This window comes from Pelobates fuscus, chromosome 2, assembly GCF_036172605.1.
Source record: "Pelobates fuscus isolate aPelFus1 chromosome 2, aPelFus1.pri, whole genome shotgun sequence".
Lineage (NCBI taxonomy): Eukaryota > Metazoa > Chordata > Amphibia > Anura > Pelobatidae > Pelobates > Pelobates fuscus.
Window position 1 is genome coordinate 64,959,834 of NC_086318.1, and position 15,935 is coordinate 64,975,768.

Below are 15,935 nucleotides of genomic sequence, written 5' to 3' on the forward strand. Positions count from 1 at the left end.
TATGATTTTTCTCTTGTTTAAGAAGGTAAATTTTATATCATACATTAAGATAGAGAGCTTTGCGAGTTCCCTCTTTCCCTCTGTCCACCCTTTGCTTCCGCAAAGCTCTCTCGGAATGCAGACTTGAAGACTTTTCATTACAGGGTGAGTTCTATAGGGTAAAGTGATCTGATTTTTCTCTTGTTTAAGAAGGTAAATTTATATATTATATTAAATAGTTAAACCAAGATAGAGAGCTTTGCAAGCTCTCTCCATCCACCCTTTGCATCCGAAGTCAGAGCATAATGCATGTAGGAATCAGCCCGGCTAGCTCAGTCGGTAGAGCATGAGACTCTTAATCTCAGGGTCGTGGGTTCGAGCCCCACGTTGGGCGAGATATGTAATTTTATGTCTCCTTTATTGAAAAAAATAAAAAAAGAAGGAAGGTGCTTACGTTTGGCCTAGGGAATCATAAAAGTCACCATATATTAGAGCAGATTGTATATTTGAAAAACATAGAAGGTGAAGAAACAGGAGTGTAGTTCTTTGGAAAAGTGTGTCAAGCAATTTAATTGTTGTAAGACGATTGAGGAATTCTTACAAAGCATTTTAGTAGAGGGAGATTTTCAAATCTAACCATAAACCAGTGGACACAACCTAGCAGGGGAACATGTTAACAAAATGCTACCTTAGAATATAAGGAATTAAGTCATATTATTTCCATAAGAGCAATGAAGCCATTGTTTAAGAAGGCAACTTTATATGGTTCAGTGGAGCTAAATCTCACCTTCCAACATAAGCAACTAGGGTCTATGTTCTCTTTCACCATCAGGCCAGGAGAAATGAAACAATCCAAAAGGGGTAGGTTTTCAATGCTAATCACATGTTACTGGACACAGTCTAACTGAATACAATCTAAATTAAACCCCACTGTCAGACAAGAGCTACTATGGCCCATCATTTCCTTCACCATTTCTAATTGTTTTACGACTCTAGAAATGCAGACTTGGAGACTTCTCGTTATGATCCAAAAAGGGGAGATTTTCAAATCTTATCACCTGGACAGAAACTAAGGGATTAAAATCAAAACTAGATCTCACTGTGGAACAAGAGCTACTATGGCCCATTATATCCTTCACTGTTTCTGATTGTTTTACGAGTCTAGGAATGCCAACCTGGAGACGTTTCATTACAGGGTGGATTGCTTGAATCTTATAGGGTAAAGTGATATGATTTTTCTCTTGTTTAAGAAGGTAAATTTTATATCATACATTAAGATAGAGAGCTTTGCGAGTTCCCTCTTTCCCTCTGTCCACCCTTTGCTTCCGCAAAGCTCTCTCGGAATGCAGACTTGAAGACTTTTCATTACAGGGTGAGTTCTATAGGGTAAAGTGATCTGATTTTTCTCTTGTTTAAGAAGGTAAATTTATATATTATATTAAATAGTTAAACCAAGATAGAGAGCTTTGCAAGCTCTCTCCATCCACCCTTTGCATCCGAAGTCAGAGCATAATGCATGTAGGAATCAGCCCGGCTAGCTCAGTCGGTAGAGCATGAGACTCTTAATCTCAGGGTCGTGGGTTCGAGCCCCACGTTGGGCGAGATATGTAATTTTATGCCTCCTTTATTGAAAAAAATAAAAAAAGAAGGAAGGTGCTTACGTTTGGCCTAGGGAATCATAAAAGTCACCATATATTAGAGCAGATTGTATATTTGAAAAACATAGAAGGTGAAGAAACAGGAGTGTAGTTCTTTGGAAAAGTGTGTCAAGCAATTTAATTGTTGTAAGACGATTGAGGAATTCTTACAAAACATTTTAGTAGAGGGAGATTTTCAAATCTAACCATAAACCAGTGGACACAACCTAGCAGGGGAACATGTTAACAAAATGCTACCTTAGAATATAAGGAATTAAGTCATATTATTTCCATAAGAGCAATGAAGCCATTGTTTAAGAATGCAACTTTATATGGTTCAGTGGAGCTAAATCTCACCTTCCAACATAAGCAACTAGGGTCTATGTTCTCTTTCACCATCAGGCCAGGAGAAATGAAACAATCCAAAAGGGGTAGGTTTTCAATGCTAATCACTTGTTACTGGACACAGTCTAACTGAATACAATCTAAATTAAACCCCACTGTCAGACAAGAGCTACTATGGCCCATCATTTCCTTCACCATTTCTAATTGTTTTACGACTCTAGAAATGCAGACTTGGAGACTTCTCGTTATGATCCAAAAAGGGGAGATTTTCAAATCTTATCACCTGGACAGAAACTAAGGGATTAAAATCAAAACTAGATCTCACTGTGGAACAAGAACTACTATGGCCCATTATATCCTTCACTGTTTCTGATTGTTTTACGAGTCTAGGAATGCCAACCTGGAGACGTTTCATTACAGGTTGGATTGCTTGAATCTTATAGGGTAAAGTGATATGATTTTTCTCTTGTTTAAGAAGGTAAATTTTATATCATACATTAAGATAGAGAGCTTTGCGAGTTCCCTCTTTCCCTCTGTCCACCCTTTGCTTCCGCAAAGCTCTCTCGGAATGCAGACTTGAAGACTTTTCATTACAGGGTGAATTATACTCTTAATCTCAGGGTCGTGGGTTCGAGCCCCACGTTGGGCGAGATGTGTTAACAAATTGCTACCTTAGAATATAAGGAATTAAGTCATATTATTTCCATAAGAGCAATGAAGCCATTGTTTAAGAAGGCAACTTTAAATGGTTCAGTAGAGCTAAATCTCACCTTCCAACATAAGCAACTAGGGTCTATGATCTCTTTCACCATCAGGCCAGGAGAAATGAAACAATCCAAAAGGGGTAGGTTTTCAATGCTAATCACATGTTACTGGACACAGTCTAACTGAATACAATCTAAATTAAACCCCACTGTCAGACAAGAGCTACTATGGCCCATCATTTCCTTCACCATTTCTAATTGTTTTACGACTCTAGAAATGCAGACTTGGAGACTTCTCGTTATGATCCAAAAAGGGGAGATTTTCAAATCTTATCACCTGGACAGAAACTAAGGGATTAAAATCAAAACTAGATCTCACTGTGGAACAAGAGCTACTATGGCCCATTATATCCTTCACTGTTTCTGATTGTTTTACGAGTCTAGGAATGCCAACCTGGAGACGTTTCATTACAGGGTGGATTGCTTGAATCTTATAGGGTAAAGTGATATGATTTTTCTCTTGTTTAAGAAGGTAAATTTTATATCATACATTAAGATAGAGAGCTTTGCGAGTTCCCTCTTTCCCTCTGTCCACCCTTTGCTTCCGCAAAGCTCTCTCGGAATGCAGACTTGAAGACTTTTCATTACAGGGTGAGTTCTATAGGGTAAAGTGATCTGATTTTTCTCTTGTTTAAGAAGGTAAATTTATATATTATATTAAATAGTTAAACCAAGATAGAGAGCTTTGCAAGCTCTCTCCATCCACCCTTTGCATCCGAAGTCAGAGAATAATGCATGTAGGAATCAGCCCGGCTAGCTCAGTCGGTAGAGCATGAGACTCTTAATCTCAGGGTCGTGGGTTCGAGCCCCACGTTGGGCGAGATATGTAATTTTATGTCTCCTTTATTGAAAAAAATAAAAAAAGAAGGAAGGTGCTTACGTTTGGCCTAGGGAATCATAAAAGTCACCATATATTAGAGCAGATTGTATATTTGAAAAACATAGAAGGTGAAGAAACAGGAGTGTAGTTCTTTGGAAAAGTGTGTAAAGCAATTTAATTGTTGTAAGACGATTGAGGAATTCTTACAAAACATTTTAGTAGAGGGAGATTTTCAAATCTAACCATAAACCAGTGGACACAACCTAGCAGGGGAACATGTTAACAAAATGCTACCTTAGAATATAAGGAATTAAGTCATATTATTTCCATAAGAGCAATGAAGCCATTGTTTAAGAATGCAACTTTATATGTTTCAGTGGAGCTAAATCTCACCTTCCAACATAAGCAACTAGGGTCTATGATCTCTTTCACCATCAGGCCAGGAGAAATGAAACAATCCAAAAGGGGTAGGTTTTCAATGCTAATCACATGTTACTGGACACAGTCTAACTGAATACAATCTAAATTAAACCCCACTGTCAGACAAGAGCTACTATGGCCCATCATTTCCTTCACCATTTCTAATTGTTTTACGACTCTAGAAATGCAGACTTGGAGACTTCTCGTTATGATCCAAAAAGGGGAGATTTTCAAATCTTATCACCTGGACAGAAACTAAGGGATTAAAATCAAAACTAGATCTCACTGTGGAACAAGAGCTACTATGGCCCATTATATCCTTCACTGTTTCTGATTGTTTTACGAGTCTAGGAATGCCAACCTGGAGACGTTTCATTACAGGGTGGATTGCTTGAATCTTATAGGGTAAAGTGATATGATTTTTCTCTTGTTTAAGAAGGTAAATTTTATATCATACATTAAGATAGAGAGCTTTGCGAGTTCCCTCTTTCCCTCTGTCCACCCTTTGCTTCCGCAAAGCTCTCTCGGAATGCAGACTTGAAGACTTTTCATTACAGGGTGAGTTCTATAGGGTAAAGTGATCTGATTTTTCTCTTGTTTAAGAAGGTAAATTTATATATTATATTAAATAGTTAAACCAAGATAGAGAGCTTTGCAAGCTCTCTCCATCCACCCTTTGCATCCGAAGTCAGAGCATAATGCATGTAGGAATCAGCCCGGCTAGCTCAGTCGGTAGAGCATGTGACTCTTAATCTCAGGGTTGTGGGTTCGAGCCCCACGTTGGGCGAAATATGTAATTTTATGTCTCCTTTATTGAAAAAAATAAAAAAAGAAGGAAGGTGCTTACGTTTGGCCTAGGGAATCATAAAAGTCACCATATATTAGAGCAGATTGTATATTTGAAAAACATAGAAGGTGAAGAAACAGGAGTGTAGTTCTTTGGAAAAGTGTGTCAAGCAATTTAATTGTTGTAAGACGATTGAGGAATTCTTACAAAACATTTTAGTAGAGGGAGATTTTCAAATCTAACCATAAACCAGTGGACACAACCTAGCAGGGGAACATGTTAACAAAATGCTACCTTAGAATATAAGGAATTAAGTCATATTATTTCCATAAGAGCAATGAAGCCATTGTTTAAGAATGCAACTTTATATGGTTCAGTGGAGCTAAATCTCACCTTCCAACATAAGCAACTAGGGTCTATGTTCTCTTTCACCATCAGGCCAGGAGAAATGAAACAATCCAAAAGGGGTAGGTTTTCAATGCTAATCACATGTTACTGGACACAGTCTAACTGAATACAATCTAAATTAAACCCCACTGTCAGACAAGAGCTACTATGGCCCATCATTTCCTTCACCATTTCTAATTGTTTTACGACTCTAGAAATGCAGACTTGGAGACTTCTCGTTATGATCCAAAAAGGGGAGATTTTCAAATCTTATCACCTGGACAGAAACTAAGGGATTAAAATCAAAACTAGATCTCACTGTGGAACAAGAGCTACTATGGCCCATTATATCCTTCACTGTTTCTGATTGTTTTACGAGTCTAGGAATGCCAACCTGGAGACGTTTCATTACAGGGTGGATTGCTTGAATCTTATAGGGTAAAGTGATATGATTTTTCTCTTGTTTAAGAAGGTAAATTTTATATCATACATTAAGATAGAGAGCTTTGCGAGTTCCCTCTTTCCCTCTGTCCACCCTTTGCTTCCGCAAAGCTCTCTCGGAATGCAGACTTGAAGACTTTTCATTACAGGGTGAGTTCTATAGGGTAAAGTGATCTGATTTTTCTCTTGTTTAAGAAGGTAAATTTATATATTATATTAAATAGTTAAACCAAGATAGAGAGCTTTGCAAGCTCTCTCCATCCACCCTTTGCATCCGAAGTCAGAGCATAATGCATGTAGGAATCAGCCCGGCTAGCTCAGTCGGTAGAGCATGAGACTCTTAATCTCAGGGTCGTGGGTTCGAGCCCCACGTTGGGCGAGATATGTAATTTTATGTCTCCTTTATTGAAAAAAATAAAAAAAGAAGGAAGGTGCTTACGTTTGGCCTAGGGAATCATAAAAGTCACCATATATTAGAGCAGATTGTATATTTGAAAAACATAGAAGGTGAAGAAACAGGAGTGTAGTTCTTTGGAAAAGTGTGTCAAGCAATTTAATTGTTGTAAGACGATTGAGGAATTCTTACAAAACATTTTAGTAGAGGGAGATTTTCAAATCTATCCATAAACCAGTGGACGCAACCTAGCAGGGGAACATGTTAACAAAATGCTACCTTAGAATATAAGGAATTAAGTCATATTATTTCCATAAGAGCAATGAAGCCATTGTTTAAGAATGCAACTTTATATGTTTCAGTGGAGCTAAATCTCACCTTCCAACATAAGCAACTAGGGTCTATGATCTCTTTCACCATCAGGCCAGGAGAAATGAAACAATCCAAAAGGGGTAGGTTTTCAATGCTAATCACATGTTACTGGACACAGTCTAACTGAATACAATCTAAATTAAACCCCACTGTCAGACAAGAGCTACTATGGCCCATCATTTCCTTCACCATTTCTAATTGTTTTACGACTCTAGAAATGCAGACTTGGAGACTTCTCGTTATGATCCAAAAAGGGGAGATTTTCAAATCTTATCACCTGGACAGAAACTAAGGGATTAAAATCAAAACTAGATCTCACTGTGGAACAAGAGCTACTATGGCCCATTATATCCTTCACTGTTTCTGATTGTTTTACGAGTCTAGGAATGCCAACCTGGAGACGTTTCATTACAGGGTGGATTGCTTGAATCTTATAGGGTAAAGTGATATGATTTTTCTCTTGTTTAAGAAGGTAAATTTTATATCATACATTAAGATAGAGAGCTTTGCGAGTTCCCTCTTTCCCTCTGTCCACCCTTTGCTTCCGCAAAGCTCTCTCGGAATGCAGACTTGAAGACTTTTCATTACAGGGTGAGTTCTATAGGGTAAAGTGATCTGATTTTTCTCTTGTTTAAGAAGGTAAATTTATATATTATATTAAATAGTTAAACCAAGATAGAGAGCTTTGCAAGCTCTCTCCATCCACCCTTTGCATCCGAAGTCAGAGCATAATGCATGTAGGAATCAGCCCGGCTAGCTCAGTCGGTAGAGCATGTGACTCTTAATCTCAGGGTTGTGGGTTCGAGCCCCACGTTGGGCGAAATATGTAATTTTATGTCTCCTTTATTGAAAAAAATAAAAAAAGAAGGAAGGTGCTTACGTTTGGCCTAGGGAATCATAAAAGTCACCATATATTAGAGCAGATTGTATATTTGAAAAACATAGAAGGTGAAGAAACAGGAGTGTAGTTCTTTGGAAAAGTGTGTCAAGCAATTTAATTGTTGTAAGACGATTGAGGAATTCTTACAAAACATTTTAGTAGAGGGAGATTTTCAAATCTAACCATAAACCAGTGGACACAACCTAGCAGGGGAACATGTTAACAAAATGCTACCTTAGAATATAAGGAATTAAGTCATATTATTTCCATAAGAGCAATGAAGCCATTGTTTAAGAATGCAACTTTATATGGTTCAGTGGAGCTAAATCTCACCTTCCAACATAAGCAACTAGGGTCTATGTTCTCTTTCACCATCAGGCCAGGAGAAATGAAACAATCCAAAAGGGGTAGGTTTTCAATGCTAATCACATGTTACTGGACACAGTCTAACTGAATACAATCTAAATTAAACCCCACTGTCAGACAAGAGCTACTATGGCCCATCATTTCCTTCACCATTTCTAATTGTTTTACGACTCTAGAAATGCAGACTTGGAGACTTCTCGTTATGATCCAAAAAGGGGAGATTTTCAAATCTTATCACCTGGACAGAAACTAAGGGATTAAAATCAAAACTAGATCTCACTGTGGAACAAGAGCTACTATGGCCCATTATATCCTTCACTGTTTCTGATTGTTTTACGAGTCTAGGAATGCCAACCTGGAGACGTTTCATTACAGGGTGGATTGCTTGAATCTTATAGGGTAAAGTGATATGATTTTTCTCTTGTTTAAGAAGGTAAATTTTATATCATACATTAAGATAGAGAGCTTTGCGAGTTCCCTCTTTCCCTCTGTCCACCCTTTGCTTCCGCAAAGCTCTCTCGGAATGCAGACTTGAAGACTTTTCATTACAGGGTGAGTTCTATAGGGTAAAGTGATCTGATTTTTCTCTTGTTTAAGAAGGTAAATTTATATATTATATTAAATAGTTAAACCAAGATAGAGAGCTTTGCAAGCTCTCTCCATCCACCCTTTGCATCCGAAGTCAGAGCATAATGCATGTAGGAATCAGCCCGGCTAGCTCAGTCGGTAGAGCATGAGACTCTTAATCTCAGGGTCGTGGGTTCGAGCCCCACGTTGGGCGAGATATGTAATTTTATGTCTCCTTTATTGAAAAAAATAAAAAAAGAAGGAAGGTGCTTACGTTTGGCCTAGGGAATCATAAAAGTCACCATATATTAGAGCAGATTGTATATTTGAAAAACATAGAAGGTGAAGAAACAGGAGTGTAGTTCTTTGGAAAAGTGTGTCAAGCAATTTAATTGTTGTAAGACGATTGAGGAATTCTTACAAAACATTTTAGTAGAGGGAGATTTTCAAATCTATCCATAAACCAGTGGACGCAACCTAGCAGGGGAACATGTTAACAAAATGCTACCTTAGAATATAAGGAATTAAGTCATATTATTTCCATAAGAGCAATGAAGCCATTGTTTAAGAATGCAACTTTATATGTTTCAGTGGAGCTAAATCTCACCTTCCAACATAAGCAACTAGGGTCTATGATCTCTTTCACCATCAGGCCAGGAGAAATGAAACAATCCAAAAGGGGTAGGTTTTCAATGCTAATCACATGTTACTGGACACAGTCTAACTGAATACAATCTAAATTAAACCCCACTGTCAGACAAGAGCTACTATGGCCCATCATTTCCTTCACCATTTCTAATTGTTTTACGACTCTAGAAATGCAGAATTGGAGACTTCTCGTTATGATCCAAAAAGGGGAGTTTTTCAAATCTTATCACCTGGACAGAAACTAAGGGATTAAAATCAAAACTAGATCTCACTGTGGAACAAGAGCTACTATGGCCCATTATATCCTCCACTGTTTCTGATTGTTTTACGAGTCTAGGAATGCCAACCTGGAGACGTTTCATTACAGGTTGGATTGCTTGAATCTTATAGGGTAAAGTGATATGATTTTTCTCTTGTTTAAGAAGGTAAATTTTATATCATACATTAAGATAGAGAGCTTTGCGAGTTCCCTCTTTCCCTCTGTCCACCCTTTGCTTCCGCAAAGCTCTCTCGGAATGCAGACTTGAAGACTTTTCATTACAGGGTGGATTGCTTGAATCTTATAGGGTAAAGTGATCTGATTTTTCTCTTGTTTAAGAAGGTAAATTTATATATTATATTAAATAGTTAAACCAAGATAGAGAGCTTTGCAAGCTCTCTCCATCCACCCTTTGCATCCGAAGTCAGAGCATAATGCATGTAGGAATCAGCCCGGCTAGCTCAGTCGGTAGAGCATGTGACTCTTAATCTCAGGGTTGTGGGTTCGAGCCCCACGTTGGGCGAGATATGTAATTTTATGTCTCCTTTTTGAAAAAAATAAAAAAAGAAGGAAGGTGCTTACGTTTGGCCTAGGGAATCATAAAAGTCACCATATATTAGAGCAGATTGTATATTTGAAAAACATAGAAGGTGAAGAAACAGGAGTGTAGTTCTTTGGAAAAGTGTGTCAAGCAATTTAATTGTTGTAAGACGATTGAGGAATTCTTACAAAACATTTTAGTAGAGGGACATTTTCAAATCTAACCATAAACCAGTGGACACAACCTAGCAGGGGAACATGTTAACAAAATGCTACCTTAGAATATAAGGAATTAAGTCATATTATTTCCATAAGAGCAATGAAGCCATTGTTTAAGAATGCAACTTTATATGGTTCAGTGGAGCTAAATCTCACCTTCCAACATAAGCAACTAGGGTCTATGTTCTCTTTCACCATCAGGCCAGGAGAAATGAAACAATCCAAAAGGGGTAGGTTTTCAATGCTAATCACTTGTTACTGGACACAGTCTAACTGAATACAATCTAAATTAAACCCCACTGTCAGACAAGAGCTACTATGGCCCATCATTTCCTTCACCATTTCTAATTGTTTTACGACTCTAGAAATGCAGACTTGGAGACTTCTCGTTATGATCCAAAAAGGGGAGATTTTCAAATCTTATCACCTGGACAGAAACTAAGGGATTAAAATCAAAACTAGATCTCACTGTGGAACAAGAGCTACTATGGCCCATTATATCCTTCACTGTTTCTGATTGTTTTACGAGTCTAGGAATGCCAACCTGGAGACGTTTCATTACAGGGTGGATTGCTTGAATCTTATAGGGTAAAGTGATATGATTTTTCTCTTGTTTAAGAAGGTAAATTTTATATCATACATTAAGATAGAGAGCTTTGCGAGTTCCCTCTTTCCCTCTGTCCACCCTTTGCTTCCGCAAAGCTCTCTCGGAATGCAGACTTGAAGACTTTTCATTACAGGGTGAGTTCTATAGGGTAAAGTGATCTGATTTTTCTCTTGTTTAAGAAGGTAAATTTATATATTATATTAAATAGTTAAACCAAGATAGAGAGCTTTGCAAGCTCTCTCCATCCACCCTTTGCATCCCAAGTCAGAGCATAATGCATGTAGGAATCAGCCCGGCTAGCTCAGTCGGTAGAGCATGAGACTCTTAATCTCAGGGTCGTGGGTTCGAGCCCCACGTTGGGCGAGATATGTAATTTTATGTCTCCTTTATTGAAAAAAATAAAAAAAGAAGGAAGGTGCTTACGTTTGGCCTAGGGAATCAAAAAAAGTCACCATATATTAGAGCAGATTGTATATTTGAAAAACATAGAAGGTGAAGAAACAGGAGTGTAGTTCTTTGGAAAAGTGTGTCAAGCAATTTAATTGTTGTAAGACGATTGAGGAATTCTTACAAAACATTTTAGTAGAGGGACATTTTCAAATCTAACCATAAACCAGTGGACACAACCTAGCAGGGGAACATGTTAACAAAATGCTACCTTAGAATATAAGGAATTAAGTCATATTATTTCCATAAGAGCAATGAAGCCATTGTTTAAGAATGCAACTTTATATGTTTCAGTGGAGCTAAATCTCACCTTCCAACATAAGCAACTAGGGTCTATGATCTCTTTCACCATCAGGCCAGGAGAAATGAAACAATCCAAAAGGGGTAGGTTTTCAATGCTAATCACATGTTACTGGACACAGTCTAACTGAATACAATCTAAATTAAACCCCACTGTCAGACAAGAGCTACTATGGCCCATCATTTCCTTCACCATTTCTAATTGTTTTACGACTCTAGAAATGCAGACTTGGAGACTTCTCGTTATGATCCAAAAAGGGGAGTTTTTCAAATCTTATCACCTGGACAGAAACTAAGGAATAAAAACAAAACTAGATCTCACTGTGGAACAAGAGCTACTATGGCCCATTATATCCTTCACTGTTTCTGATTGTTTTACGAGTCTAGGAATGCCAACCTGGAGACGTTTCATTACAGGTTGGATTGATTGAATCTTATAGGGTAAAGTGATATGATTTTTCTCTTGTTTAAGAAGGTAAATATTATATCATACATTAAGACAGAGAGCTTTGCGAGTTCCCTCTTTCCCTCTGTCCACCCTTTGCTTCGGCAAAGCTCTCTCGGAATGCAGACTTGAAGACTTTTCATTACAGGGTGAATTATACTCTTAATCTCAGGGTCGTGGGTTCGAGCCCCACGTTGGGCGAGATGTGTTAACAAATTGCTACCTTAGAATATAAGGAATTAAGTCATATTATTTCCATAAGAGCAATGAAGCCATTGTTTAAGAAGGCAACTGTATATGGTTCAGTGGAGCTAAATCTCACCTTCCAACATAAGCAACTAGGGTCTATGATCTCTTTCACCATCAGGCCAGGAGAAATGAAACAATCCAAAAGGGGTAGGTTTTCAATGATAATCACATGTTACTGGACACAGTCTAACTGAATACAATCTAAATTAAACCCCACTGTCAGACAAGAGCTACTATGGCCCATCATTTCCTTCACCATTTCTAATTGTTTTACGACTCGAGAAATGCAGACTTGGAGACTTCTCGTTATGATCCAAAAAGGGGAGATTTTCAAATCTTATCACCTGGACAGAAACTAAGGGATTAAAATCAAAACTAGATCTCACTGTGGAACAAGAGCTACTATGGCCCATTATATCCTTCACTGTTTCTGATTGTTTTACGAGTCTAGGAATGCCAACCTGGAGACGTTTCATTACAGGGTGGATTGCTTGAATCTTATAGGGTAAAGTGATATGATTTTTCTCTTGTTTAAGAAGGTAAATTTTATATCATACATTAAGATAGAGAGCTTTGCGAGTTCCCTCTTTCCCTCTGTCCACCCTTTGCTTCCGCAAAGCTCTCTCGGAATGCAGACTTGAAGTCTTTTCATTACATTGTGAGTTCTATAGGGTAAAGTGATCTGATTTTTCTCTTGTTTAAGAAGGTAAATTTATATATTATATTAAATAGTTAAACCAAGATAGAGAGCTTTGCAAGCTCTCTCCATCCACCCTTTGCATCCGAAGTCAGAGCATAATGCATGTAGGAATCAGCCCGGCTAGCTCAGTCGGTAGAGCATGAGACTCTTAATCTCAGGGTCGTGGGTTCGAGCCCCACGTTGGGCGAGATATGTAATTTTATGTCTCCTTTATTGAAAAAAATAAAAAAAGAAGGAAGGTGCTTACGTTTGGCCTAGGGAATCATAAAAGTCACCATATATTAGAGCAGATTGTATATTTGAAAAACATAGAAGGTGAAGAAACAGGAGTGTAGTTCTTTGGAAAAGTGTGTAAAGCAATTTAATTGTTGTAAGACGATTGAGGAATTCTTACAAAACATTTTAGTAGAGGGAGATTTTCAAATCTAACCATAAACCAGTGGACACAACCTAGCAGGGGAACATGTTAACAAAATGCTACCTTAGAATATAAGGAATTAAGTCATATTATTTCCATAAGAGCAATGAAGCCATTGTTTAAGAAGGCAACTTTATATGGTTCAGTGGAGCTAAATCTCACCTTCCAACATAAGCAACTAGGGTCTATGATCTCTTTCACCATCAGGCCAGGAGAAATGAAACAATCCAAAAGGGGTAGGTTTTCAATGCTAATCACATGTTACTGGACACAGTCTAACTGAATACAATCTAAATTAAACCCCACTGTCAGACAAGAGCTACTATGGCCCATCATTTCCTTCACCATTTCTAATTGTTTTACGACTCTAGAAATGCAGACTTGGAGACTTCTCGTTATGATCCAAAAAGGGGAGATTTTCAAATCTTATCACCTGGACAGAAACTAAGGGATTAAAATCAAAACTAGATCTCACTGTGGAACAAGAGCTACTATGGCCCATTATATCCTTCACTGTTTCTGATTGTTTTACGAGTCTAGGAATGCCAACCTGGAGACGTTTCATTACAGGGTGGATTGCTTGAATCTTATAGGGTAAAGTGATATGATTTTTCTCTTGTTTAAGAAGGTAAATTTTATATCATACATTAAGATAGAGAGCTTTGCGAGTTCCCTCTTTCCCTCTGTCCACCCTTTGCTTCCGCAAAGCTCTCTCGGAATGCAGACTTGAAGACTTTTCATTACAGGGTGAGTTCTATAGGGTAAAGTGATCTGATTTTTCTCTTGTTTAAGAAGGTAAATTTATATATTATATTAAATAGTTAAACCAAGATAGAGAGCTTTGCAAGCTCTCTCCATCCACCCTTTGCATCCGAAGTCAGAGCATAATGCATGTAGGAATCAGCCCGGCTAGCTCAGTCGGTAGAGCATGAGACTCTTAATCTCAGGGTCGTGGGTTCGAGCCCCACGTTGGGCGAGATATGTAATTTTATGTCTCCTTTATTGAAAAAAATAAAAAAAGAAGGAAGGTGCTTACGTTTGGCCTAGGGAATCAAAAAAAGTCACCATATATTAGAGCAGATTGTATATTTGAAAAACATAGAAGGTGAAGAAACAGGAGTGTAGTTCTTTGGAAAAGTGTGTCAAGCAATTTAATTGTTGTAAGACGATTGAGGAATTCTTACAAAACATTTTAGTAGAGGGACATTTTCAAATCTAACCATAAACCAGTGGACACAACCTAGCAGGGGAACATGTTAACAAAATGCTACCTTAGAATATAAGGAATTAAGTCATATTATTTCCATAAGAGCAATGAAGCCATTGTTTAAGAATGCAACTTTATATGTTTCAGTGGAGCTAAATCTCACCTTCCAACATAAGCAACTAGGGTCTATGATCTCTTTCACCATCAGGCCAGGAGAAATGAAACAATCCAAAAGGGGTAGGTTTTCAATGCTAATCACATGTTACTGGACACAGTCTAACTGAATACAATCTAAATTAAACCCCACTGTCAGACAAGAGCTACTATGGCCCATCATTTCCTTCACCATTTCTAATTGTTTTACGACTCTAGAAATGCAGACTTGGAGACTTCTCGTTATGATCCAAAAAGGGGAGTTTTTCAAATCTTATCACCTGGACAGAAACTAAGGGATTAAAATCAAAACTAGATCTCACTGTGGAACAAGAGCTACTATGGCCCATTATATCCTTCACTGTTTCTGATTGTTTTACGAGTCTAGGAATGCCAACCTGGAGACGTTTCATTACAGGTTGGATTGCTTGAATCTTATAGGGTAAAGTGATATGATTTTTCTCTTGTTTAAGAAGGTAAATTTTATATCATACATTAAGATAGAGAGCTTTGCGAGTTCCTTCTTTCCCTCTGTCCACCCTTTGCTTCCGCAAAGCTCTCTCGGAATGCAGACTTGAAGACTTTTCATTACAGGGTGAATTATACTCTTAATGTCAGGGTCGTGGGTTCGAGCCCCACGTTGGGCGAGATGTGTTAACAAATTGCTACCTTAGAATATAAGGAATTAAGTCATATTATTTCCATAAGAGCAATGAAGCCATTGTTTAAGAAGGCAACTTTAAATGGTTCAGTGGAGCTAAATCTCACCTTCCAACATAAGCAACTAGGGTCTATGATCTCTTTCACCATCAGGCCAGGAGAAATGAAACAATCCAAAAGGGGTAGGTTTTCAATGCTAATCACATGTTACTGGACACAGTCTAACTGAATACAATCTAAATTAAACCCCACTGTCAGACAAGAGCTACTATGGCCCATCATTTCCTTCACCATTTCTAATTGTTTTACGACTCTAGAAATGCAGACTTGGAGACTTCTCGTTATGATCCAAAAAGGGGAGATTTTCAAATCTTATCACCTGGACAGAAACTAAGGGATTAAAATCAAAACTAGATCTCACTGTGGAACAAGAGCTACTATGGCCCATTATATCCTTCACTGTTTCTGATTGTTTTACGAGTCTAGGAATGCCAACCTGGAGACGTTTCATTACAGGGTGGATTGCTTGAATCTTATAGGGTAAAGTGATATGATTTTTCTCTTGTTTAAGAAGGTAAATTTTATATCATACATTAAGATAGAGAGCTTTGCGAGTTCCCTCTTTCCCTCTGTCCACCCTTTGCTTCCGCAAAGCTCTCTCGGAATGCAGACTTGAAGACTTTTCATTACAGGGTGAGTTCTATAGGGTAAAGTGATCTGATTTTTCTCTTGTTTAAGAAGGTAAATTTATATATTATATTAAATAGTTAAACCAAGATAGAGAGCTTTGCAAGCTCTCTCCATCCACCCTTTGCATCCCAAGTCAGAGCATAATGCATGTAGGAATCAGCCCGGCTAGCTCAGTCGGTAGAGCATGAGACTCTTAATCTCAGGGTCGTGGGTTCGAGCCCCACGTTGGGCGAG

At 38.0% G+C, this 15,935-nt stretch overlaps 9 non-coding genes across 9 annotated transcripts; all 9 read left to right on the plus strand.

Moving 5' to 3' along the window:
* The first annotated feature begins 300 nt into the window (after positions 1–300).
* Positions 301–373, plus strand: TRNAK-CUU (transfer RNA lysine (anticodon CUU)). The gene has a single exon. It is a non-coding gene; the product is annotated as a tRNA-Lys (tRNA).
* Positions 374–1,507: 1,134 nt separating this feature from the next.
* TRNAK-CUU (transfer RNA lysine (anticodon CUU)) lies at positions 1,508–1,580 on the plus strand. Its single transcript has one exon. It is a non-coding gene; the product is annotated as a tRNA-Lys (tRNA).
* Positions 1,581–3,472: 1,892 nt separating this feature from the next.
* Positions 3,473–3,545, plus strand: TRNAK-CUU (transfer RNA lysine (anticodon CUU)). Its single transcript has one exon. It is a non-coding gene; the product is annotated as a tRNA-Lys (tRNA).
* Positions 3,546–5,886: 2,341 nt separating this feature from the next.
* On the plus strand, positions 5,887–5,959 carry TRNAK-CUU (transfer RNA lysine (anticodon CUU)). The gene has a single exon. It is a non-coding gene; the product is annotated as a tRNA-Lys (tRNA).
* A 2,341-nt stretch (positions 5,960–8,300) lies between these two features.
* TRNAK-CUU (transfer RNA lysine (anticodon CUU)) lies at positions 8,301–8,373 on the plus strand. The gene has a single exon. It is a non-coding gene; the product is annotated as a tRNA-Lys (tRNA).
* Positions 8,374–10,722: 2,349 nt separating this feature from the next.
* Positions 10,723–10,795, plus strand: TRNAK-CUU (transfer RNA lysine (anticodon CUU)). The gene has a single exon. It is a non-coding gene; the product is annotated as a tRNA-Lys (tRNA).
* A 1,892-nt stretch (positions 10,796–12,687) lies between these two features.
* On the plus strand, positions 12,688–12,760 carry TRNAK-CUU (transfer RNA lysine (anticodon CUU)). The gene has a single exon. It is a non-coding gene; the product is annotated as a tRNA-Lys (tRNA).
* Positions 12,761–13,894: 1,134 nt separating this feature from the next.
* TRNAK-CUU (transfer RNA lysine (anticodon CUU)) lies at positions 13,895–13,967 on the plus strand. The gene has a single exon. It is a non-coding gene; the product is annotated as a tRNA-Lys (tRNA).
* Positions 13,968–15,860: 1,893 nt separating this feature from the next.
* TRNAK-CUU (transfer RNA lysine (anticodon CUU)) lies at positions 15,861–15,933 on the plus strand. Its single transcript has one exon. It is a non-coding gene; the product is annotated as a tRNA-Lys (tRNA).
* Positions 15,934–15,935: the final 2 nt, after the last annotated feature.